This window comes from Astatotilapia calliptera, unplaced genomic scaffold (genome assembly GCF_900246225.1).
Source record: "Astatotilapia calliptera unplaced genomic scaffold, fAstCal1.2 U_scaffold_1, whole genome shotgun sequence".
Lineage (NCBI taxonomy): Eukaryota > Metazoa > Chordata > Actinopteri > Cichliformes > Cichlidae > Astatotilapia > Astatotilapia calliptera.
This window is the reverse complement of record NW_020535618.1, coordinates 92,717-116,641: the sequence shown is the minus strand read 5'-3', so window position 1 is coordinate 116,641 and position 23,925 is coordinate 92,717. Positions and strand designations below refer to the sequence as shown.

The following is a 23,925-nucleotide window of genomic DNA, read 5'->3' as shown; positions in this document are numbered from 1 at the left end:
TATAAAATTGATGAAAGAATATAATTATCCTTGTTTTTCCTGCTATTCTCCTGTCCACACTCCAGTCCAATAGGCGGGATTAATGCAACTGTAAGCTGATTTGTCAAACGCCATCAGGCCCCGAAGAAGAACGGAGGAGGACAGCACTACTGTGGTAGAGGAGCGGTGTGTGTGCAGACATGGCTGCTGTTGATGAAGCGGACTGAACTTGGAGGAGAGACACAAACTGAAGTATTGATCCCATCACATCAGTGTGGATCTGATAGCAATACCTGTATCGCTTCATCGATGCTTGTATCGATCCCCAGCCTGAGTTGAAGCAGCGATGAGCTCAGTATCTGAGAGAGTTCATCAAGAAGAGACTAACTGCTGTTTGTGAAGAAATCTTCTCAGAGGTTCAAAAAACCATCGTCCAGTATGAGGAGGAGATCAACCGTCAGCACAGACTGCTGGATATCAGCTGGAAACCCGACAGAAACTCACACATCATAGGTATGGACATGTTTTTAACTCTGTGCTGTTCAAGCTCAGATTCTTCAGTGTGACTGACTTTACTAGAAGATGTTAAACTGGGTATTTATCAGTGCTGTGGGTCAGTGTCCAGTGATGGACTATGTTGGACTGGTGCAGGTCCATGGTCACTGATAGGTTAGGTTTTAAAACATTTTAATTGATTTATTTACTAAACTTTTTTTTCTCTAACAGATTCCAGTGTTGAGTACATCAGGTGTGTGTTGGATCCTCTGTAAACACTGAGGCTGTGCAGTAAAGATCTAGTTAGATGTCTGCAGAAAACACATTTAACAAGTTGTTAACAGACTTCTCTGCAGTTGAAGTGAAGCTTCATTTAAAGAAGGATTTCACACACTGATGTTTTCATGGTGTCACCCTGCAGTTTAGTTTGGGAAACTTTGTGTCTTTCTGTGTGGAGTGAGGAGCTTCAATGCTAACATGTTAGCGTTTAGCTGTTAGTGTGCACAACTATTTCCCTCTGTGTGTGTGTGGCTCATAATTGGTCATATGACAGGCTGATCGGCATTTATTCAGGTTTTGATTCATGCTTTATAAAATAGTTTGAGTTTATGTATCAACACATTGGTCATTATTATTCTTCTGTTTCTTTGTTCCTCGAGACTTCCCACGACAACATGACTGTGAGGAAGAGGAGGGTCTGGATGAGCAGCAGGTCTGTAACCAGGAGAGGAACTCCAGTCTGGACCAGGAGGACCAGCCTCCACAGATTAAAGAGGAACAGGAGGAGCTCTGCAGCAGTCAGGAGGGAGAGCAGCTTGGACTGAAGAAGGAGGCTGAAGGCATTATCGTCTGGACTGATGAAGAGCAGCTCAGACAGATGGAGACTATCTGGAAACCTGAGATAAAGCTACACAGAATAGGTATGTAAAACTGTGATGTCTTTATAACATTGAATATGACTCACAGGCATCACAGTGGAACAGTGGTTAGCACTGTTGGCTCCCAACAACAAGGTCCTGGGTTTGACTCCACCTGGGGTCCGTTCTTCGTACCTCGCTAAGTAAGTTAGCTGGATTAGATTGTTGACGATTTCGCGTGATCTTGGATCGTTCGGTTCCCCGAAGCTCATCCGGGACTTGCTGTCATAGCAACAGAGCCGTAAGCGTAAACCTGCTCGGGAGCAGGCTTACTTTATGTAAACAGGATTAGATCGCGGCCACGCAGGTATGTCCGCTTCATTTATACGAAAGCAACAGCGATATTCCACCACTGTTTCACCATAAATAAAAACATCAATGTAACTAAAGATAATGCAGCACTTGATCCTTTTATTGATGTCACACAGATACATACAGGTCATTTCCTAAAAAAGGGAAATGTACTATTAATCATTCTATTCATGTATTGATTATTTCAGATGTAATTCATATTTCAGAGTAGTAATTGTAAATCACTTCGTGTAATCAAGATGAGAGACCACGGCTATAAAAGCGAAGGTGGATTTGGGAAGCCTGTCGCACATGTCCTGTCCGTTTACACGAGCAGCCCATTGCAGAAGGTGCAAGATTGATAAGGAGAGTCCTCAGAATTCAGCGTATATTGCGGGACAGACAGGATCCTTTAGCTCAGCGCGACAGTGTGCTCATAGAGAGATATCGATATTCCCGTGAGGGTATTATTTACTTAACCAACTTGTTGACGAGGGGGTGCAGGACCACCACCTGTCTTTTTTGCTCTGCCCTTTTCTTGGTTGCTGTTATGAACAAACAAACAGATTATTCCAGGGTCTCTTTCCAAGAGACGAAAAGCAATATAAGTGATAAATATTACCATTCTGTAGAATATTCTTATATTTCACTTTTACTGTTCCCATGTTCTAGTGGGTCCTGTTGTGGCTCTAATGTGAAAGGGGATATAATATAACATAATATAATATAATATATAATATTGGATAATATAGTGTAATCTAATAAATTACCCTACCGCCTACTGGTGTTGGCCAGAGGGGCCGATGGCGCGATATGGCAGCCTCGCTTCTGTCAGTCTGCGCCAGGGCAGCTGTGGCTACAACCGTAGCTGCCTCCACAAGTGTGTGAAATGTGAGAGTGACTGAATAGTGGCATTGTAAAGTGCTTTGGGTGCCTTGAAAAGCGCTATATAAATCCAATCCATTATTATTGTTATTATTAAATTACTTACGAGTTTAATTTGTCAGCAACTTTCTGCCAGCCCTCTCTCCTTGCTTTTGCAGCCTTTGCAGTGTTCCCTTGCGTTCTGATTAAACTCTGAAACTCCTGAAATCCCTCACTCAAGAGTTCTTGCTCTGCTGCCGAAAAATACTGAGCGCGCTCCTTCGACATTTCGCCGACCAATCAGAGGGTTGCCGATCAATGTTTCTACTCTCGATGCGTAGCCCCTTTTACGACACCCAGTGATCTCACATTACTTCATCCAGCTGTACTAATCGTCAACAGCAGGTGTGTTCGGAGAAACCGGATTAGCGAGCTCACGGTTAGCGCGATGATTTGATCTTGGATGTGTCATTTGATCTTGGATGTGTAAGCGACGTACGAAGAACGGGCCCCAGGTGTCTAGGTCTTTCTGTGTGAGAGTTTGTATGTTCTCCCCTTGTTCACTCTCCAGAGACATGCACACAGCTGGGTTAGGTTAGTTGGTGACTCTAAATTGCCCATAGGTATGAATGTCAGTGCGAATAGTTGTCTGTCTTTCTGTGTTGCCCCTGCGACAGAGTGTTGACCTTTCCAGGGTCAACCCTGCCTCTCCCTATGGTAGCTGGGATTGGCTCCAGCACCCCATACCCTAATAAGAACAAATGGAAGAGAATAACCACAGCTCAAGGTTGCATTTATTTTTAGAGGCACAAGAAGAATTGAAGGTCCAACTGTAATAAGCAGCATGAATGAATCTCTTTAGCCTGATTTTCTGTTTTCATTTACATGAACACATTTTTGCCATTAACTCATGCAAAAAGGTAAATGCATGCATAAAACCAGCAGAATGAAAGATGTGAAACATCTAAGTTTCTCACAATATTTGGAGGGTCCATGAATATCATTTATGAAAAAAAAAGGGCAGAGACAATGCTTTAATTTCAGGGGAATGCTGAAAAAGCCTTTGACAGGATGGAATGGCCGTTTGTATTTGAAGTTCTGAAAAAGTTTGGTATTGGAAACACATTTTTTAAATGGATTCAATTGATATACTCCAATCCTCAAGCAGAGATTTTAACTACAGTCATTTTTCCACACCCATTCAGACTACACCGCGGAACTAGACAAGGGTCCCCCTTGTCACCTCTCTTGTTCACCTTGGCAGTTTGAGCCTCTTGCATTGTCAATTCAATTCATAAAAACATCAGGAATTAAAGTTAGGGGGGGATGGTTCACATCTTGCAGGAGCTTTCTTCTCTTCAGGAACTCTCTGCAGGAGGGGGAGATACAGGAGAGGTGGAGGAAGATCTCAGCCTGGGCGTTTACCGTCTTTATGTAGTCTGGAAGATGTGTGGATGGTGGGGTGGGTGCAGTTTTCTCTGTGGTGGGGTTGGGTGGACTGTCCAGGGCTCTGTGGAGCCGGGGGGCGCCTACTGCACTGGGCCCCGGTCTGATGGGCCTGGGCCCCCCTTCCCTGGCGGGTCGCGGAGGGTGGGAATGCCTACTGGGGTCAGCGGGGGAGCTGGCCCCAGGGAGGGGTTACCTGCCCCTCCCTTCCTTCCCTCCCCCATCTCCCAGCTGCCTCCCTCTTCCCGCTCCTCCACAACCACCCACACATGCAGGGCCTTTGGAGTGGGGGTATGTCACCAGGGGTGCAGAGGAGGCTTACCCCCCCCCCCCCTGTCCCCTTCTGGCTGCCTCTGCCTCAATTTTATCCCACAACTTAGACATTCACATTATTCACACTCTCATTACACATACATATAGGATCTTGGGGGTGGGCACAATCACGGAGTCCAATTACCATCAGGGTGTATACCTCACCCCTGACGTCGTTGCCCACCTCTCAATTTTAAATACACTTAGTCATTGAGGGCTAGCAGGAGGGACTATGCGCTTACCTGCTGCTCTCTGGCAGGTAGGCTCCATGCCCTCCTGGGTTTTAATTGCACCTTAGAACACATATTGCATCAACACTACAATGAGCGGTGGAGGGAGGTTTGGAGTCTTCTCTCACCCCCATTCTCTGCGGGCCTGCTGGAGCGGGAGGGCTAGTAGGAGGAGTTGGCCGTCCAACTGCGGTCTGGGGTGTGGGGCCTCCCCTGCTGCTGCGGAGTCGGGTGGTCTGCCTCTCCCCACCGCAGGGAAAAGGGTAACACCACCTGGGTCTGGGTGCAATTCCCCCCTCCAGGGGCAAGGGTACCTAGACCCCGGTTTGTAGAGTACGCTTGGGGAGTGTGATTGTGGTGTACAGCGTCTCTTTATGTCTGTCTCCACGTTGGTTGAGTGTGGAAGTGAGTGCATATGAGAGCATGAGGGTGGGAATGGATGTTTGTGTCTGTGTGTGCCTGTATGTCTGTGTCCTATATGTCAGGTTGGGTATCAGACGCCACCTCTCTGGGGACACCTCAGGGCCCTCCAAGGTTTGGAGGCCTATCTCCACCCACCACCACTTCCCCTGCCGGTGGCGGACTCCCTCAGGTGTCGGTGTGTTGGTGGTTCTTTGTGTCTGGGGGTGGGCATCCGGGTACACACCGGCTCACTCCTTGGCGGCCGCTTGTCGGGGCCTGGGGCCTGGGGCTCGCTCGGGCCCCTTTGGAGGTGGGGTGCCCCCCGGCCTCTCGGCCTGGGGCTCGGTCACTCAGGCACAGCTGGGGGCCGGCGGAGCTCACGGGCGCGTCACTGCAACTCCCCCTGACTTCTGCTCCGCGGCTGCTGGGCGAGCCCTCATCTGGGACTCTCCTCAGCTCTTACTGGAACAGTGGCGCGGCTTGCCCCTCTGTTGGTCTTCCATGGTCTCTTGTGTTCTGGGGGCCCTCTGGATGTCTGGAGTTTTGATCTCCTCCATACCCGCTTCACACCCTGGAGGACGGGATGTGGCCCCCCCACACTCCCTAGCAGGATCATTACATGGAGAAACCTTTGGAATGCAAGTGTAACCCATATCAACTACTCCCTGTCACATGACCCACGTCAGCTGATTTGAGGTCCCTCTTCTGATTGGCTCCTCCCACGTCGCGGCAACTCTGAAAACCGGCTGTGGAGGGATACTTCCGGGTTCGACTCCTGCTGTGGCTGTGAGCTTATGGCATTTAGAGCGGTATTGGAAAACAAAGCGTTTTCTCCCCTCAATTCATCTTTAAACTTTAAACTCAGCGGTAAGTGTCCTTAATATCTTTCAACCTTTGGTTGACAGTAACCAGCCGATCGTTTTCGCGATTAAAAAATGACTTTGTGCGGCAGCGCTCCCACCGCAAGCAGAACTCCGGTTCAAAAACCGCTGTTTTTGAACACTTTCTTTACTTAAGCATTTTTATGGGCTTACTTTGAAACAAAGTGCGATTGAATGATTATTGTTATGTGTTGCCTTGAATTCGGCTATGCTGTCTGTTAGACAGTTGTTTTCCTTTATTGTTGTTTTTGTATTGTTTGTAGCGAACGCTACTGGACTGTATAGATTAAGCTACGTAGCTAAGATGATTAAATGATTTAACTGTTGTACATGGATTGATGATGATTTATGATTTGCATTGTTACCTAGACTTGCAGAAGAATATATTTGTTTACCGGTACACTGAATCGAACTTGATGTGCTAAATGGACATTTTTCTGACCTACAGGTCAGGTTTTTTCCCCTTTGAATTGATCTTCTTCATATTGAAGTGGCGAGCCGGTAGGACCATTCTTTGTTTTCCCCTCTTTTCCCCCACTTAGCCGTCTTTGGATTACGGACATATTTCCCCCTTGTATGAAGCTGGACCCTAAGGAGGAATACCTTAAAAGTGAACTTTAAAAGAAAAGGACCAAAAAAAAGGACTCTTAGCAAAAGGACTCTTGCACAGAAAAATCACAGCACTGATTTATTATTTAATTGTGGACATTTACGTTGTGTGTTGTGTTAATTATTTGTTCCATTTCCCCTTTCCCCTATTTATTTAATATATTTTTGGTACAAGACATTGCAGTTTTTGGTCTCATCATTCACACCATCTGGGCTCCATAAAGAAACTAATTTCTTCTGCGCGTCAGTCAGTAAATTCATCCATTGACATAAACTAGTCCTTAAATAACTTAGCGTTACACGTGGCGAAGCCAGCCAGGAGCCTGATGGGTGAATGAGTGGGGTTTTTTTGTGTTATTTGATGTAATTTGATATTCAGTATTTTTCTGTGGTTTTTGGATAAGGTCCGCGACAAGAAAAAATGAAGTTTATTCAGGAAAGTGGGGGTCAATGTTGCACATTCTGTCATTGTTTCTGGTGCCACGAACACTGAGAAAGATGCAGGAAATTCTTGATTATTTGAAACAATACGGTCGTATAAAAACGGTTATTTTCGTGGATGACGCAAATAGTGTTTTTTACAAAAACCTGAATCGTTGAATATTGTGATAGTTCTGCGTTAACTGCTCTTAATACGGTTTTCCCATATACTCATCGGTCAAAGAATCACTCGGCTTTGACTTTTTGTGTAAGATCGCTTGCCGCAGAATGCACAGCCACAGGAGGAGTCAGGACCCCTGCAGATTACCTCGGCGAGCTCAAGCAACTTGCACGCTGCAGCGGCAGGGATTTTCCAGATATTCTGCGGGAATGATGGGGACAAATTAGTGAGCATCTGGAAGGAATCGAACAAGACAGTGACTTAGAGGGAGCCTCAGTCCAAATTGTGGAGCCTGCATCATCTCTGCCTGGCCAGCAGGGGTCGTTGTCTGGACACTCCACAATCCCTGAGACAGCTACCAGCAATCCCTCACCTGACCAACAAGGGTCACTGGCCACATCCACAAAGATTTTCACTGTCACAGACTGAAATGAACCCCCCAGAAATACAAAAAGTAGTGGTGGAGCCATGTTGTAAAAACAGACACCGTACCTGCATTCAGACTTCGTCCTTTCTCTGGGAAGATCCCCAAACCAGCCAACGAAACAGATTATGAGACCTGGAGATCTCACATTGAACTGCTGTTAGCAGATCCAAATTTGGCACCTCTACAGATCACTCGTCGCATCCTTGAAAGTTTGCTACCTCCAGCAGCAGATGTTGTGAAAGGGCTGGGCTCAAACACAATTCCATCCATCTATTTAAAAGTGTGGATTCTGCTTTTTGCTTTAGTACAAGATGGTGAAGAGTTGTTTGCTCAATTCCTGAATACGTTACAGGACCCGGGTGAGAAACCCTCTGCTTTTTTGCAACGTTTACAACTCACATTGAACACTGTGATGAAAAGAGGTGGTATCTTGTCTTCAGACTTCAACAAACATTTACTCAAGCAGTTTTTGTCGAGGATGCTGGATAGCGATATCCTAAACAAACTACAGTTGGAGAACTTGAGGAGCGATCCCCCATATTTTGCAGAGCTCCTCCTACTGCTTCGAACTGAGGAGGGTAGACAGCTGGCCAAGGAGAATCTCATGAAGAAGCACCTAACTGACATCCAAGCCTCGTGCCGCTGTTCATTCGCAGAGCACATGTGCTTGTAGCCATTCAGACACCAAGGCTATTAATGAGCTGAAGCAACAGATGCAGAAACTGCAGAGTCAATGGCTGGCTCTTCTCTCACAGAAATCTCAATTCTCCAAGCCAGCACCACCTCAACTCAGATCAGCACAACCAAGACCCTGCAGCAGTGCAACCAGTTCCCGGCCTAGAGCAGGCTACTGCTTTAAATGTGGAGAGGATGGGCACATGTCAGCAGGATGCGCCAAACCCTCCGAACCCGACACTGGTTCTGAAAAAGAAGAAACAACTTGAAAAAAAGACAGCAGGCTTGGGACAGCAATCACAAATCGTCAAACTAGAGGCAGTCTCTGTGGAGGGACAGACGGAGGCTGCAGTCGACCCCATGTCCCAGTTACAAGCAGGATGGACATTCCATCACATTGCCCTAAAGGACTCATTGGAACCAGAAGCACAGCACAGGTCACGATTGGAGGAACTGTATTCAACTGCCTGTTAGACACTGGGTCTCAGGTAACCACCATCTCTCACTCCTTCCACCATGATTATCTTTCTGACCATGAAATACAACCTCTGAAAATCTCCTGGAGATAGAAGGAGCAAATGGCCAAGCTGTTCCATACCTTGGTTATGTGGAGCTGAACGTCACTTTCCCTCCCGACTTCTTGGGTTCCACCACAGCTGTTGACACACTTGCCCTGGTAGTTCCTGATGTCCAATCAGCTCAACAGCCGTCAATACTGATTGGTACGAACACTCTGGACTTGGCATATGAGAAAGCATTCTCAGACCAACAACCCTCCATTCCAGCGCCACATGGATACAGAGCGGTGCTGAAAATCCTTGAGCAACGATACAGACTGGCCAACAGTAACCATCACGAATCATCAAGCTGCACACTGACGGACCACAGACCATCCCAGCTGGAAAAACTGTTGCCTTGGAGGGGTTAATTTGCGACGCTGCTCCAGGCCGAGAAGGCTGTGTTGGTGGAACATCCAACTTCGTCACCTCTGCCAGGTGGCTTAATGGTCCCGTCTTGTGTCATGGATTTCCCTTCTCACCAGCCATACCACTTACCTGTGGTAATCTGCAACCAGTCTGATCATGATGTAACCTCCCAGCCAAAGCCATCATTGCGGAGATCAGTGCCATTCAGTCTATTCAGTGTCAGGAAAGGAGTCATGACAGTATGCCTCCTAACCCTGTGACCTCTGGGTTCAACTTCAACTTTGGTAACTCCCCCTTAACACCGGAATGGACGAGTCGTATTACTGAGAAGTTAAACGCCCTCCATGATGTCTTTGCAAACACGACCTTGACTTTGGGAAAACCAACAAAGTGAAACATCAGATCAAGCTCTCTGACCCTACTCCCTTCAAACAGCGCCCAAGACCAATCCATCCTCAAGATCTGGATGCGGTGCGCCAACACCTGAAGGAGCTGGTTGACTCTGGGGTCATCAGAGAGTCAGAGTCACCTTTTGCATCACCCATTGTCGTGGTGCGAAAGAAGAATGGGAGTGTGCGGCTCTGCATTGATTACCGGAAACTAAATCTGCAGACCATCAAGATGCATATGCATTGCCAAAGTTGGAGGATACTTTTACAGCTCTCTCTGGATCAGAATGGTTTTCAGTCCTTGACCTTAAATCTGGTTATTATCAGATTGAAATGGAGGAGGAAGACAAGAGCAAAACAGCATTTGTATGTCCACTTGGATTCTCATGAGTTCAACAGAATGCCCCAGGGAGTCACAAACGCACCCAGTACCTTCCAACGACTAATGGAAAAAGTGCATGGAGAAATGAACTTGAAAGAAGTCTTGGTCTTCATTGACGACTTGATTATTTTTGCACCAACGCTTGAAGAGCACGAGAGGAGACTACTGAAAGTCCTTCACCGTCTGAAGGAATTTGGACTCAAGCTCTCAGTTGAAAAGTGCATGTTTTTCCAGAAATCCGTTAAATACCTGGGGCATGTTGTGTCAAAGGATGGTGTGCAGACAGATCCAGATAAAATCGAGACACTTAAGTCCTGGCCGATTCCAAAGAATCTTAAAGAACTTCGCTCTTTCCTGGGTTTCGCAGGATATTACCGTAGGTTCATCCAAGGCTACTCTAACATCGTTAAACCTTTGCATGACCTTACTGCTGGATATCCTCCATCACAGCGGAAACTCAGAGCCACCTTCAAGCAAGAGCAATATTTGGATCCTAAGGAACCACTTGCCAGTCGCTGGACTCCTGCATGTCAACAAGTCTTTGACACAATTATCAAAAAACTCACGACAGCACCAGTACTTGCTTTCGCCGATCCCCAGAAGCCTTACCTTCTCCATACAGATGCTAGTTCTACTGGGCTAGGAGCTATTCTGTACCAGGAGCAACAAGGACAAAACCAGGTGATTGCTTATGCGAGTCGGGGTCTGTCGAGGTGTGAGTCCAAATATCCAGCTCACAAACTGGAATTTCTGGCTCTCAAGTGGGCTGTTACGGAGAAGTTTCATGACTATCTCTACGGCACCAACTTCACTGTCATTACTGACAGCAACCCACTCACCTATCTACTTACCTCTGCTAAATTAGATGCCACCAGTTACCGTTGGCTCTCTGCTCTTTCTACATTTTCATTCAAAATCATGTACAGATCTGGTAGGCAAAATCCAGATGCTGATGCTCTCTCTCGCAGGCCGCATGGAGAACTCTCCAATGACCAGATGTCCCAAAAGGAGAGGGAGAGAATTCTCCGATTTGCCCAACATCATCTGGATCAGTCTTCCTCAATTTCCATCGATCAACACACAGTCAAGGCCCTTTGTGACCGGCAGCTCGTTTATAGTACGGCTGAAAAGATGTCCACCACCGCACTCATCCAGTCACTAACTGCCCATGCCGACAGTTTGCCTGACAGCTTCGTCAACGACACTCAGTTTGCACCTCCTGTTGTTCCTCAGCTGACGAATGCTGAAATCGCTGAGAGACAGAGGGAAGACCAGACCCTGAGGCATGTCATATTGCTGCTAGAGACTGGGGAAAGCCCACCTCCCGTCTTGCGGGATGAACTCCCAGAACTGCCCCTTCTACTCCGAGACCAACATCGCCTGGAGCTCCAAAACGCCATTCTCGTGAGGAGGAGGCAAGTTGGGGACCAGCTCTATCACCAGTTAGTGTTACCTCAGAAATTTCGGGCTGAAGTACTGTCAGAACTGCATGACCAGATGGGTCATTTGGGCATCGAACGTACTCTTGACCTCGTACGTCGAAGATTCTACTGGCCAAAAATGGCCAATGATGTGTGGAATAAAGTGAAGACATGTGAGAGATGCACCAAACGAAAAGCCTTACCTGAAAGAGCGGCACCCCTGGTGAACATTCGAAGTTATCGACCTCTGGAACTGGTTTGCATGGACTTTTTATCACTGGAACCCGACAGGAGCAGAACCAAAGACATCCTGGTAATAACAGATCACTTTACCAAGTACGCTGTCGCTGTCCCCACTCCAAACCAAAAAGCAAAGACTGTCGCCAAATGTCTCTGGGACAGTTTTCTGGTTCATTATGGTATCCCAGAAAAGCTCCATAGTGATCAAGGACGAGACTTTGAGTCACGCACAATAAAAGAACTCTGCAAAATGGCTGGAATTCACAAAATAAGAACTACACCATACCATCCACGAGGAAATCCAGTCGAGCGCTTTAACAGAACACTCCTGAATATGCTCGGAACACTCACCACAGAAGAGAAAACTCACTGGAAAGATTTTGTTAAGCCCTTGGTCCACGCATACAACTGCACCCGGAGTGATGTTACTGGCTACTCACCCTATGAGCTCATGTTTGGTCGACAACCTCGCCTCCCGATTGACCTGGTCTTTGGACTGCCTGTGGACGGCAATCAACTGACTCATTCGCAATATGTCCAGAACCTGAAGTCAAATCTAGAAAAGAGCTACAAAATTGCCATTGGCAATGCGGAGAAGCTCATGGAAAGAAACAAGAGCCGTTTCGACCAACATATCACCCCCTCTGAACTGGACGTTGGTGACAGGGTGCTGGTACGTAATGTGAAACTCCGAGGCAAACACAAAATCGCAGACAAATGGGAACCAGACATCTATGTGGTGGTAAAAAGAGCAGAAAATCTTCCAGTGTACACTGTCCGACCGGAGAACAAATCCAAAACCGATTCGTACTCTACACAGAGATCTCCTATTACCATGTGGATTTTTGCCGCATTCCACTCGAACCAACCGAACAACTGTAAAACCAACCAGGAAGCAGTCATTCAACCCTTCTGATGAGGACTGTGCACAACCTCAGTCAGACGATGAGGATGAAATGATACCGCATCAATGGTATGATCCTGTATCAGAGCCTCTGCAATTCACCACTGTCCACAATCTGCCAGAACCGTCATCTGCCGTTCCAGCCACTGAACCTTTACCATCTGATACACCAGTCTGTGAACCTGCTACGCTCCCTTTGCCTCCTCTTGAGCCAGCAGAGAGCGAAACCCCTGACTCAAAAACCCCCGTCAAGGAGGAAGCTCCTGATACTGTGGAATCAGAGGACAGTCTGTCCTCTGCTGAACCTACCAATGTTGAATTGCGGACTGAGTCCAGTATGTCCTCTGCTGCTGATCTACCATCTAACTCTGACACCTCCAGCTCTGAACTAGAACCTCTGAGAACATCAACTCGGATCAGGAAACCTCCGGACCGGTTACAATACTCTACGCTTGGTCAGCCCATCTTGAAGAGTATTCAGGCACTAGTCCATGGCTTAACCACTGCCTTTACTCATGCACTGGAGGATGAAGAGGACCATCTGCTTACTGCCACTGAACAACCTGTCATCCGGACCCAACCACCATGTACAGGGACGTACATGAGATTGAGGGGGGAACCTGTAACCCATATCAACTACTCCCTGTCACATGACCCACGTCAGCTGATTTGAGGTCCCTCTTCTGATTGGCTCCTCCCACGTCGCGGCAACTCTGAAAACCGGCTGTGGAGGGATACTTCCGGGTTCGACTCCTGCTGTGGCTGTGAGCTTATGGCATTTAGAGCGGTATTGGAAAACAAAGCGTTTTCTCCCCTCAATTCATCTTTAAACTTTAAACTCAGCGGTAAGTGTCCTTAATATCTTTCAACCTTTGGTTGACAGTAACCAGCCGATCGTTTTCGCGATTAAAAAATGACTTTGTGCGGCAGCGCTCCCACCGCAAGCAGAACTCCGGTTCAAAAACCGCTGTTTTTGAACACTTTCTTTACTTAAGCATTTTTATGGGCTTACTTTGAAACAAAGTGCGATTGAATGATTATTGTTATGTGTTGCCTTGAATTCGGCTATGCTGTCTGTTAGACAGTTGTTTTCCTTTATTGTTGTTTTTGTATTGTTTGTAGCGAACGCTACTGGACTGTATAGATTAAGCTACGTAGCTAAGATGATTAATGATTTAACTGTTGTACATGGATTGATGATGATTTATGATTTGCATTGTTACCTAGACTTGCAGAAGAATATATTTGTTTACCGGTACACTGAATCGAACTTGATGTGCTAATGGACATTTTTCTGACCTACAGGTCAGGTTTTTTTCCCCTTTGAATTGATCTTCTTCATATTGAAGTGGCGAGCCGGTAGGACCATTCTTTGTTTTCCCCTCTTTTCCCCCACTTAGCCGTCTTTGGATTACGGACATATTTCCCCCTTGTATGAAGCTGGACCCTAAGGAGGAATACCTTAAAAGTGAACTTTAAAAAGAAAAGGACCAAAAAAAAAGGACTCTTAGCAAAAGGACTCTTGCACAGAAAAATCACAGCACTGATTTATTATTTAATTGTGGACATTTACGTTGTGTGTTGTGTTAATTATTTTGTTCCATTTCCCCTTTCCCCTATTTATTTAATATATTTTTGGTACAAGACATTGCAGTTTTTGGTCTCATCATTCACACCATCTGGGCTCCATAAAGAACTATTTCTTCTGCGCGTCAGTCAGTAAATTCATCCATTGACATAAACTAGTCCTTAAATAACTTAGCGTTACACAAGCATGCTGATCCACACAGGTATGCACACATGGGTACTCACAGACGCGGACTAAAGCTTTCTTGGCTGCTGCCTCAAAGCACACTGTGCGCTGTCTATCTTGCGTGCTGCACAATATCGTTTATTATTTAGTAAATATTGATATCTATGACTAGCTAGTTTATTGTGATGGTGCTTTGTTTTCTCTATTATTATGTTGCTCTTTGTTGTTTGCTGTCTCCTCTGTTTGTTTTTTTTGTTTGTTTTTTTTTTCTCCATACAGGTGACCCAGGAGTTTTTTTTTTTTTTTTTCTCTCTCTTCCCCCCCCTTCTCACTGTCTCTTCTCCCCTTTGGTTTTCTTTCTTTCTCTCCCCCTCTTTCTCTCATTCATTCCCCCTGTCCTATTTATTAAAAAAAAAAAAAAAAAAATGACAAAGGATGAACTGAAGCTCTGCCATCACGTAATGTCGCATACTGCTGTTTCTGATGTCATTTAGAAAAAAAAAAAAAAAAAAAAAAAAAAAAGGAATTAAAGTAGGCAATATTGACCATCGTATTGCCCTATATGCTGATGATGTGATCCTGTTTTGCACCAACTTAAACAAATCAATACTAAATCAAAACTTCCAAATTTAATGTGCTACTTTTTGGCTACCAGGAAGACACTAAATAAACAAACTGAGAATCCGTTTCTGAAAAACACTATAATAATCTGGTTTGAAACACATAACTACTTGGGAGAAACATCACAACTGTCAAGGTTCCCTCCAATATTTAGAAACAACAGCTTTCCTCCCGGTAGGGCAGATGCAGGCTTTAGACTTTGATTCGATCAAGGTATAAGAAAAGTGTCTGATTTATTTAGGAATAATACTCTAATGTCTTTTGAACAACTTAGAAGTACATTTTCTATTCCTGCAAAACACTTTTTCAATTTTCTTCAATTAAGAAATTTTATTTTAACCACACAAGGTTAAAGCTTAGAACTCTCCACCTACTGTTCTCTAGAGAGCACAGTTATAAAACATCTAAATGGGAGAGGTCAAGTTTCTGCATTTTTCCAAAGTGTTTGTTGATTCTTTGGAGTTTTCCATAGAGTCTATTTTAGAGGCATGGAGGAATGATTTGCAAATGGATATATCTGATGATGAGTGGTATAAATCATGCTCCTTGGCCTAGAGTCAGACAATCAACATTACTTCAATATAGATGGTTAACAAGACTCTATATTACCCTCTCAAAATTGCATCATTTTAACCCAAACATCCCAGACGCCTGTATTAAGTGGGGAGTGGATAGGGGCTCTTTGTTTCATTGCATATGGGAGTGCCCACATGTGAAAGTCTTTTAGGAAAAGGTAATAAATCTGACGGATGAAAGCTAAACCAGTTCCACACCGCTGAAGTTGCATTTTTACAAACCAATTCTGGTTCCTCCGTTTCATTCAACGATCCACTTTCACCCTTGTCATTCTCAGTTGCCGCTGTGCCTTTTTCGCCATGTGCGTACGAAAACAAAGGCACTGCGCATGTGCGTTTTACCCATGTTCTATCGCGATATTTCCTTTTCTTGTCGTTGCCCAACATTATACTGGTATTACTGTGAACGGTATGATATGGCCCAGCCCTAGTTCAGAGACTTATTCCTGTGAACAAAGCTCTATCCATTTTAAAGGGAAGCTGATCGGATCAGGGTCTTGGAGCTAAGAGCTCCTGCCCGATCCCAGACAACTTCAAAGAACCAGCCTTCCCTGCAGTTTTTTTATTCCGTGAGCAGAAGCACCACCCATTGTAAAACCCATATGGTCATAAAAGTTAAAGGCACTGTCTTCTGATCACAAAGGGTCGTCTCCCCTCACCCCTGTATACGATTTAACCCCTTCAGCGGTCCACTATATACAAACACAGGTGAGCCTATAAAGGGCAGGAAGTAAACATTCTTTACCAAATAAGGAAACCCAGAATCTTTCATGAAATGTTAAACACTAAGCTAATTGCCTTCCCCACCATCTAAGGTGTGTAGGGGAGGAACAGAAAAACATCTAAACATGCAGTTTAGGACAAGATTTACAAATTTAAGTACAACAGTGGCAACTTTTATCCAAATAACTATGTGTGCACGTGTGTGCATGTGTGTGTATGTATATGCATGTGCGAGTGTGTGTGTGTGTGTTTGTGTTTGGGGGTGCACTTGTGTGTCCTCCTGCCCACAAAAGGGTCATAACGGCAGGAAGTTTACTAACCAAAAAACACAACCTTAACATAGGATGTCCCTATAATGAAACACTATAGCCTCCCCCACCAACAAATTGGCTGGAGAGGTGGTCAGAGACAAAGGAATGTCTTTGATGCTGCTGCTTGAACTAAGACTTACAAATTTAAGTAACACAATGACAATATTTAACATTTGACTCCAACATGGGTAACTATGAATAAATATTTCTATTCTGTTTTGGAAAATATGGAATTCAGAGTTTCTAAACTTAGATTTATCAGGCAAGAAGAGATTTTTTTTTACGGCATTTCAAGCACAGCCAAAACGTTTACACCTATGTAATAGAACTCTGCCCTAGCATGCCTTGTTATAACTGTAGCCAATCCAGACATACACATTCATTTAACAAAACACAACATCTATTTATTTCATACGTCACAGATATTCACATATGAATTTGAAATTTGACCTTTGCTAATAAGAATGTTAGAACTAAACATTTGCATCAGTGCCTGAATAATTTGTCACATTTGTACACTTTAAATTTCAGTGGTATATGTGAGCAACATGCTCACTATGTAGAGACCTGCTAATGGTTAAGACCAGTAAATATTTTCTCAAATGTTTGTTTTGCTATCATTTTTTCTCCTTTGTGCCTTCAGATGTTGTACAGCAGCATGCTTTTGAGGAAGAAGATGTTCTTACAGACCAGCAGGTCTGTAACCAGGAGAGGAACTCCATTCTGGACCAGAAGGACCCACAGCCTCCACAGATTAAAGAGGAACAGGAGGAAGTGTGCAGCAGTCAGGAGGGAGAGCAGCTTGGACTGAAGCAGGAGGCTGATACTTTCATGGTGACACCCACTTATGAGGAAAGTTCCCACAGTGAACCAGAACCAAAAAGTGAGCAGCTCCTTTCTCACAGCTCTTCTAGAGCAGAGAGCCGAGATCATGAAGAAAGCCAGCATGTGGACTCAGGATCTTCTAGACGTACGGAGCTGAAGAAGAGACGTCCAAGTAGAACGGACACAAAGAACAAGTCTATTCAGTGTGACGTCTGTGGAAAAACTTTACCTGATAAATACAGAATGACTGCACATCTAAGAGTTCACACAGGTGAGAAACCGTATTCTTGTAGCACCTGTGGGAAAAGATCTTCTGACTTATCAGCGTTAAAAAAACACATGAGAATTCACACAGGTGAGAAGCCGTATTCTTGTAGCACCTGTGGGAAAAGATTTGCTGCCTCATCAACATTCAAAAAACACAAGAGAATTCACACAGGTGAGAAGCCGTATTCTTGTAGCACCTGTGGGAAAAGATTTACTGACTTATCAGCTATCAAAAAACACACAAGAATTCACACAGGTGAGAAACCATATTCTTGTAGCACCTGTGGGAAAAGATTTGTCCAGAGGACGCAATTAAAGAAGCACATGAGAATTCATCCTGGTTAAAATGTTCATATTTAGAGAATGTGAGACAGCTGTGAGTCATTGGTGAACACCTGAGTGAAAAGATGATCCATATTCAAGTCACTATTTTTTTCCAGCGCAGTAAAGAACTCTGTGTTGTTTGTTCAGTTTATTACATTATTCTATTAATTGTATCAGAAAAACTGATCTCACATTTCTTGATGGTTAAAGTTCGGTATGCTCCCGTTCTATTTAATAGTTTTAATCCTTTGCTCAAGTGAGTTTTTATCAAAATAAAAATCAACAAAATTGAACAACAGTCAAGAATTGTGTTTATTTTTGTCAGGAAGCAAAAGTATCAAATACCAAGTTTCATGCTTGAAGAGGGAAGTCCCCAGTACAGCTTGTTAGTCCCACCCTTTTTTTGCCTTAACCCTCTGGGGCCGACGGATGCACCGGCGTGTCAAAATCACATGACCAATTTAAGATGACACAGTTACAAGATGCAGCGACTCAGTCTCCATTGGGTCGAAAATGCGAACTTCAAACTATATACCAGTTTTTGAATTGTCTCGATTGGCCAGGTAAAACCAATGTTATGATAAAAAATACACGCAATGTTTTTTTCTGAACAAAACAGTGGTGTTTACAGCAGGAAGAACGGTAAAAACTGCGTTTTCTAAGGACAGCGCTAGCAAACACTCTCCACTTGCGAGTGAAAAAAGAAAAAGAAAAAACACCCCTTCCCTATTGGTGTTAGAGTTTACCATGTCAGCCAATCAAAAAATGATATGGCAACATGTGACACTTGTTGTTTAAGGAAAAGAGGAAGTTTTTAGGAGTGACACCCGCGACGGAAAGCGGGCGAGTGAAAGAAAGAGAGAGAGAGCGAGTTTTCATATGTGAGACATTAGTGACGTGTAGTGTGTTTGGAGCCTATAGTTAGTGTGTTGTGTAGTTATTGTTTTGTATTGTGTGTCAGTTAGACTGCTGAATGTCACATTTGCTCCAAAAAGCCACCAAAGGCAGATTCCAGTGTAAACGCTGTTTCCACCTGGAAAACTGGACTGATGCACCTCCTGCTGTCAAACCTGCAGGGTTTAGGCCTGTGGTGTTCTCCTCTGTCTTATACTGAACACAAACTATTTTTATTTGGACTGGCACAAATAATTTGTGTGCCTTCTTATTTGATGCAGAACACCTGATTGTTCTGTAAATAGATTTAAATGGTTATATTAAAAAAACAAAAAAAAAACGCCTGAGGCCTTGGCTGCATTTTTAGGTAAATAGTACCATATAACTTTGTTGTTTGCAAAACATGTGCAGGATTTTTAGAACTGTACAATTTCTATTTGCATTCCAAGTTGTGAAAATGATTCAATAAACATGTTTGTGGGTTTTACAGTATAAAATATAACTTTTTTCTATTCGGATTTTGAATTTTTTTGTCTGAATTTAGATGAATTGTGCTAATATAATATGCCAAAAATGGAAAAAATAACTCAGATTTCAGATATTTGAGGTTGTGCTGGAAAAAAAATGATACCAAACAAGGCAAGATAAAGCGTTTTTAAAGGTGAAATATAGAGGTAAAATCAAAAGTAGTCAAAAACGGCCAAGTATACCCTGGACCACAGAGGGTTAAAAACCCATCCCTAGACCCAGCTGTCTTAACTAATTATAGGCCAATCTCCAACCTTCCTTTCATATTAAAAATCCTTGAAAGAGTAGTTGTCAAACAGCTAACAGATCATCTGCAGAGGAATGGTTTATTTTAAGAGATTCAGTCAGGTTTCAGAGCTCATCACAGCACAGAAACAGCTTTAGTGAAGGTTACAAATGATCTTCTTATGGCCTCTGACAGTGGACTCATCTCTCATCTCTTGTCCTGCCACTTGGGCCCTAAAATCATAGAAATATGGTATCTAACCAGATTCTTTCTCTGGATGGCATTACCTTGGCCTCCAGTAATACTGTGAGGAACCTTGGAGTCCTTCAACGCACATATTAAACAAATATGTAAAACTGCTTTCTTCCATTTGTGCAACATCTCTAAAATTAGAAATGTCCTGTCTCAGAGTGATGCTGAAAAACGAGTTCACTGCAGGTCTGCTTGTTGTTCCTAGAGTATTTAAAAGTAGAATGCGAGGCAGAGCCTTCAATTTTCAGGCCCCTCTTCTGTGGAACCAGCTTCCAGTTTGGATTCGGGAGACAGACACTATCTCTACTTTAATCTTTCCTTTTTGCTAAAGCATATAGTTAGGGCTGGACAAGGTGACCCTGAATCCTCCCTTAGTTATGCTGCAATAGACGTAGGCTGCTGGGGGATTCCCATGATGCATTGAGTTTTTCCTTTCCAGTCACCTTTCTCACTCACTATGTGTTAATAGACCTCTCTGCATTGAATCATATCTGTTATTAATCTCTGTCTCTCTTCCACAGCATGTCTTTATCCTGTCTTCCGCCCCTCCCTGAGCCTGGTTCTGCCGGAAGTTTCTTCCTGTTAAAAGGGAGTTCTTCCTTCCCACTGTCGCCAAAATGCTTGCTCATAGGGGGTCATATGGTTATTGGGGTTTTCTCTGTTTCTATTATTGTAGGATCTACTGTACAATATAAAGTGCCTTGAGGTGACTGTTGTTGTGATTTGGCGCTATATAAATAAAATTGAATTGAATTGGACAAAAAACAACTAAATTCAGACCACTGAGGTTGAGCTGAAAAGAATGATACCAAACAAGGCAAGGGGAAAAATAAAATGAAACAATTTAAAGGTGAAATACAAATGTAAAATCAAAAGAAGTCAAAAATGGCCAATCATATTTTGGACCTCAGAAGGTTAATCTGACAAATCATGAAAAATTTGGTTTAATTTTTTTTCATGACAGTGCAGATTTCTGACATTTTATGTAAATTAAGCTTGTAACAATCTGATTTTTTTTTCTTACAAAAAGCAGTGGAACTTAAGTTAGACTTGTGTTTGCCCCATGTTGTTTCTTTCCAGCTTTCTGGATTTTATACTTATTGGGTTACATATTTATTTATTATACGGGCTAGATCCACCATTCCTTTAGCCACAGGCTGCTGGCCTGTGATTGGCTGAGCTGGAGAAGAGAGAAAAAAGAAATGAAAAACAGCTACGACCCACACCTCAGTCTGCACACACACCATTTAAAAAAAATCAATAACTGAGAGAGTCCCTTACATTTTAAATCAATGTTGACAGCATTTCTAGTAAATAAGGGCAGATGGCATGAAGATGAACTGAGGACGTGATTTTGGGATGACCTCATTCGGCGCTACCTGTGTCTCCCATGCCAGGCAGATCCCCTTCCACTAATTTGAGGTGAAAAGGGGGAAGTAGGGCCACGAAAAACTGTAGTCCCACTCCTTAATGTCAGATAATTTATGTCCAACTAATTAGAAAATAAATATAAATAATGTTGTTTAACAGAAATGTACTATCTAATCTTATGTTTGTATACTGTCTTATCATCACATCCTGTGACTTACCTGAGCTTGCAGGTCTCTGTAATGTCTCAGCATAGATGAGGCGATGTTGTTGAATCCAAGCTCTTTTGAACACAACAGAAATTATAAGAAAGATGTAAGAACATGTGATGTGCTGTGTTGTTTATTGGTATTTCTGTAGTTATTATTACTATGTGGGTATTGGGAGAAATCAGATCAAAATCAAAACGAGAAAATCTCTTTCTTGCTGGTTCAATCTCAAAAAGACCCTTGAATAGTCTCAAAAGGTTGATTGTCATTCCTTCGGACATTTTCAGTGTGAGAAACGTTTCGTCACTCATCCAAGTGACTTCTTCAGTCTCAGCTGAATGCAGGTTTCCCCCACATTCACAAAAATCTTCCTGGATTACTCAACACACTCTGAAGCCTCTAAAAGTGACGTGTGATACCACTGATGTCTTTTCTGAAGTGATACCAAGTAAAATTCAAGGTAATGTCTGTGTTACTGATCTGATACTTTGTGCAAAAACCTAATGTGTTCTGAAACTAAAAATAAAACGTAGTGTATTTAAAAGTATACCTTCATAATGAATGCAAGACATCAGACTACTTGTTCTTATTGTTTAAATGTGAAGAATTCTCATGCAAGAAATAAGAAATAACAAGAAATAAAGCAACTAAATTCATGTGAGGTGATTTCAAGGACGCACATTTTAGTCCAGGCTAAACTCATACAGCTATTTAGTGTAGCATGTATTTATTTCATCAGTTATTTCATAACCATATTAGTCAGTGTAAATTTGAACACATGGTACTCAATAAAAAAAACCCTAAGCCTACACATCAGCCACTTTCCAGAATTCACGTCGCCAACAGCACCACATTTTGTCCCTCTGTACCTGGATAGTGCTCGTCTGTGTTGAGAATAACTTAAGTTAAGAACAACACAGCGATTGTTCAGCAACCATGCCAGAATATTTAATGACCGAAATAACACAAAATACACGTAATAAATAAACAAGTTTTACCTGAGCTGTCTATCCTCCTCTCACTCGTGCCCAATAGTGCTCACTGCTACCACACCTGTAACAGTGTACACAGTTATCATGATCATGTTGCAGGTGTCTTCTTCGTCAATGGGCAGGGCTATAGAAGAAGGGCTGTCTGGCTGGCAGGCATATGTTGGTATTGGGGATTACTTTTTGCTGACCATGAACTGGCATGAACAACTGACCCTGTGGTGCCACCAGAACAGGAAGATTTGACATTTGGTGTCTCATTGGGATGATGAGGGTGCTGGGAGGATAAATTGTGTGGTTTTTCCATGAAAACTTTGTGAACCCTCAGCTCTTAGGTTGCTTAGGAGGGCCATGCTAGATTGGGAATCACTGACACGATATGCTGAGCTCTCACTGGTAGATGCTTTGTTGTCGTGAAGTTGAGTTGAAGAAACTGAACTTCTGTTCAGGCACTTAGACTAACATGACCTGGACCCTTTTAGCGCCCTCTGTAGTTGAACTGTGGAAGTGAAACAGAGCCACAGCCTGCACACACACAGTTTAACACATCAGTAACTGCACAACATGCAGAGCAGGAGTGAACATGCTGCAACACTTCAAACTGATCATAACTGTGTCAATAAAACCATGAATGCTGCCAAACTGCTCAGTGTATGACTCAGACTGATAGCTGCTCCCTTCTCTCTGACACACTGTTGAGTATGTATTTAACCACTTTAACAACTCTGACCTTTGACTTATTCTGGTATTGGTTACAGTTGTTATGGTGATCCTTGGTGACCTGGGCCCTGTTTCAGGAAGCCGGTTTAGAAAACTCAGAGTGAAAAACGATACTCAGGGTTGAGTAACCCCGAACTGTCCAACTCAGAATATTCGGTTTCAGAAAGGCTGATAACAAGTAGTTCAATCAACGCGGAGTTGCTTTAACCCCAAGTTAAGCTCGCGCACGAGGATACATAAAGCCCTGATCAGTGGAGCACAGATTAAGCGAGTCACCATGGAGATGGAGGGAAAGAAGGCGCGGTCAATGTATTTTACAGCGCTTGACGCCGAAATTCTGATGGCAGCATATGCCGATAACACAGCCCCAGCTGCTGTAACACAGCCCCAGCTGCAAAAGAAAGGGAGCATGCATGGCAAAACATAGCCGAATTTTGGTGACTCACTGAGGCTTCATCTGAACTCGCTTTGTGAAACCGAAAACCCAGAGTTTTCGTTAACTCAGGGTATACTTACTCAGTTTTTCCACTAAACCGGCTTCCTGAAACAGGGCCCTGGGCCTTATTTCAGGAAGCCGGTTTAGTGCAAACTCTGAGTAAGTATACCCTGAGTTAACGAAAACTCTGGGTTTTCAGTTTCACAAAGCGAGTTTAGATTAATTCTGAGTGAGTTACTATGACGACACACTCCGTGAAGCTAACCTGCCCCCTAGCAGGTTTACTTCAACTAACCCTGACTTTCTCCGCCTCTTTGTCGGAAATCTGACTGTAGGAAGTGTCAGACATGGCGTGTCCCTTCCTTGAAGAGCCAGTAGATGTTGAAGCCCAAATTCTCTGCAGAGCTCTCCGCCGGGAGAGAGTGATTAGACTGCGTTTGGACATTTTATCATTTCCTGATGATTTTCTGTGTGAACGTTACCGTTTTTCAGCACAATCTATAATTTATTTGA

General features: G+C 43.7%; 1 pseudogene; it reads left to right on the top strand.

Annotated features, from left to right (window-relative positions):
* The window catches only part of LOC113017274 (zinc finger and SCAN domain-containing protein 2-like), a 45,000-nt pseudogene extending 26,518 nt beyond the window's left edge, over nt 1-18,482 (top strand).
* Nucleotides 18,483-23,925: the final 5,443 nt, after the last annotated feature.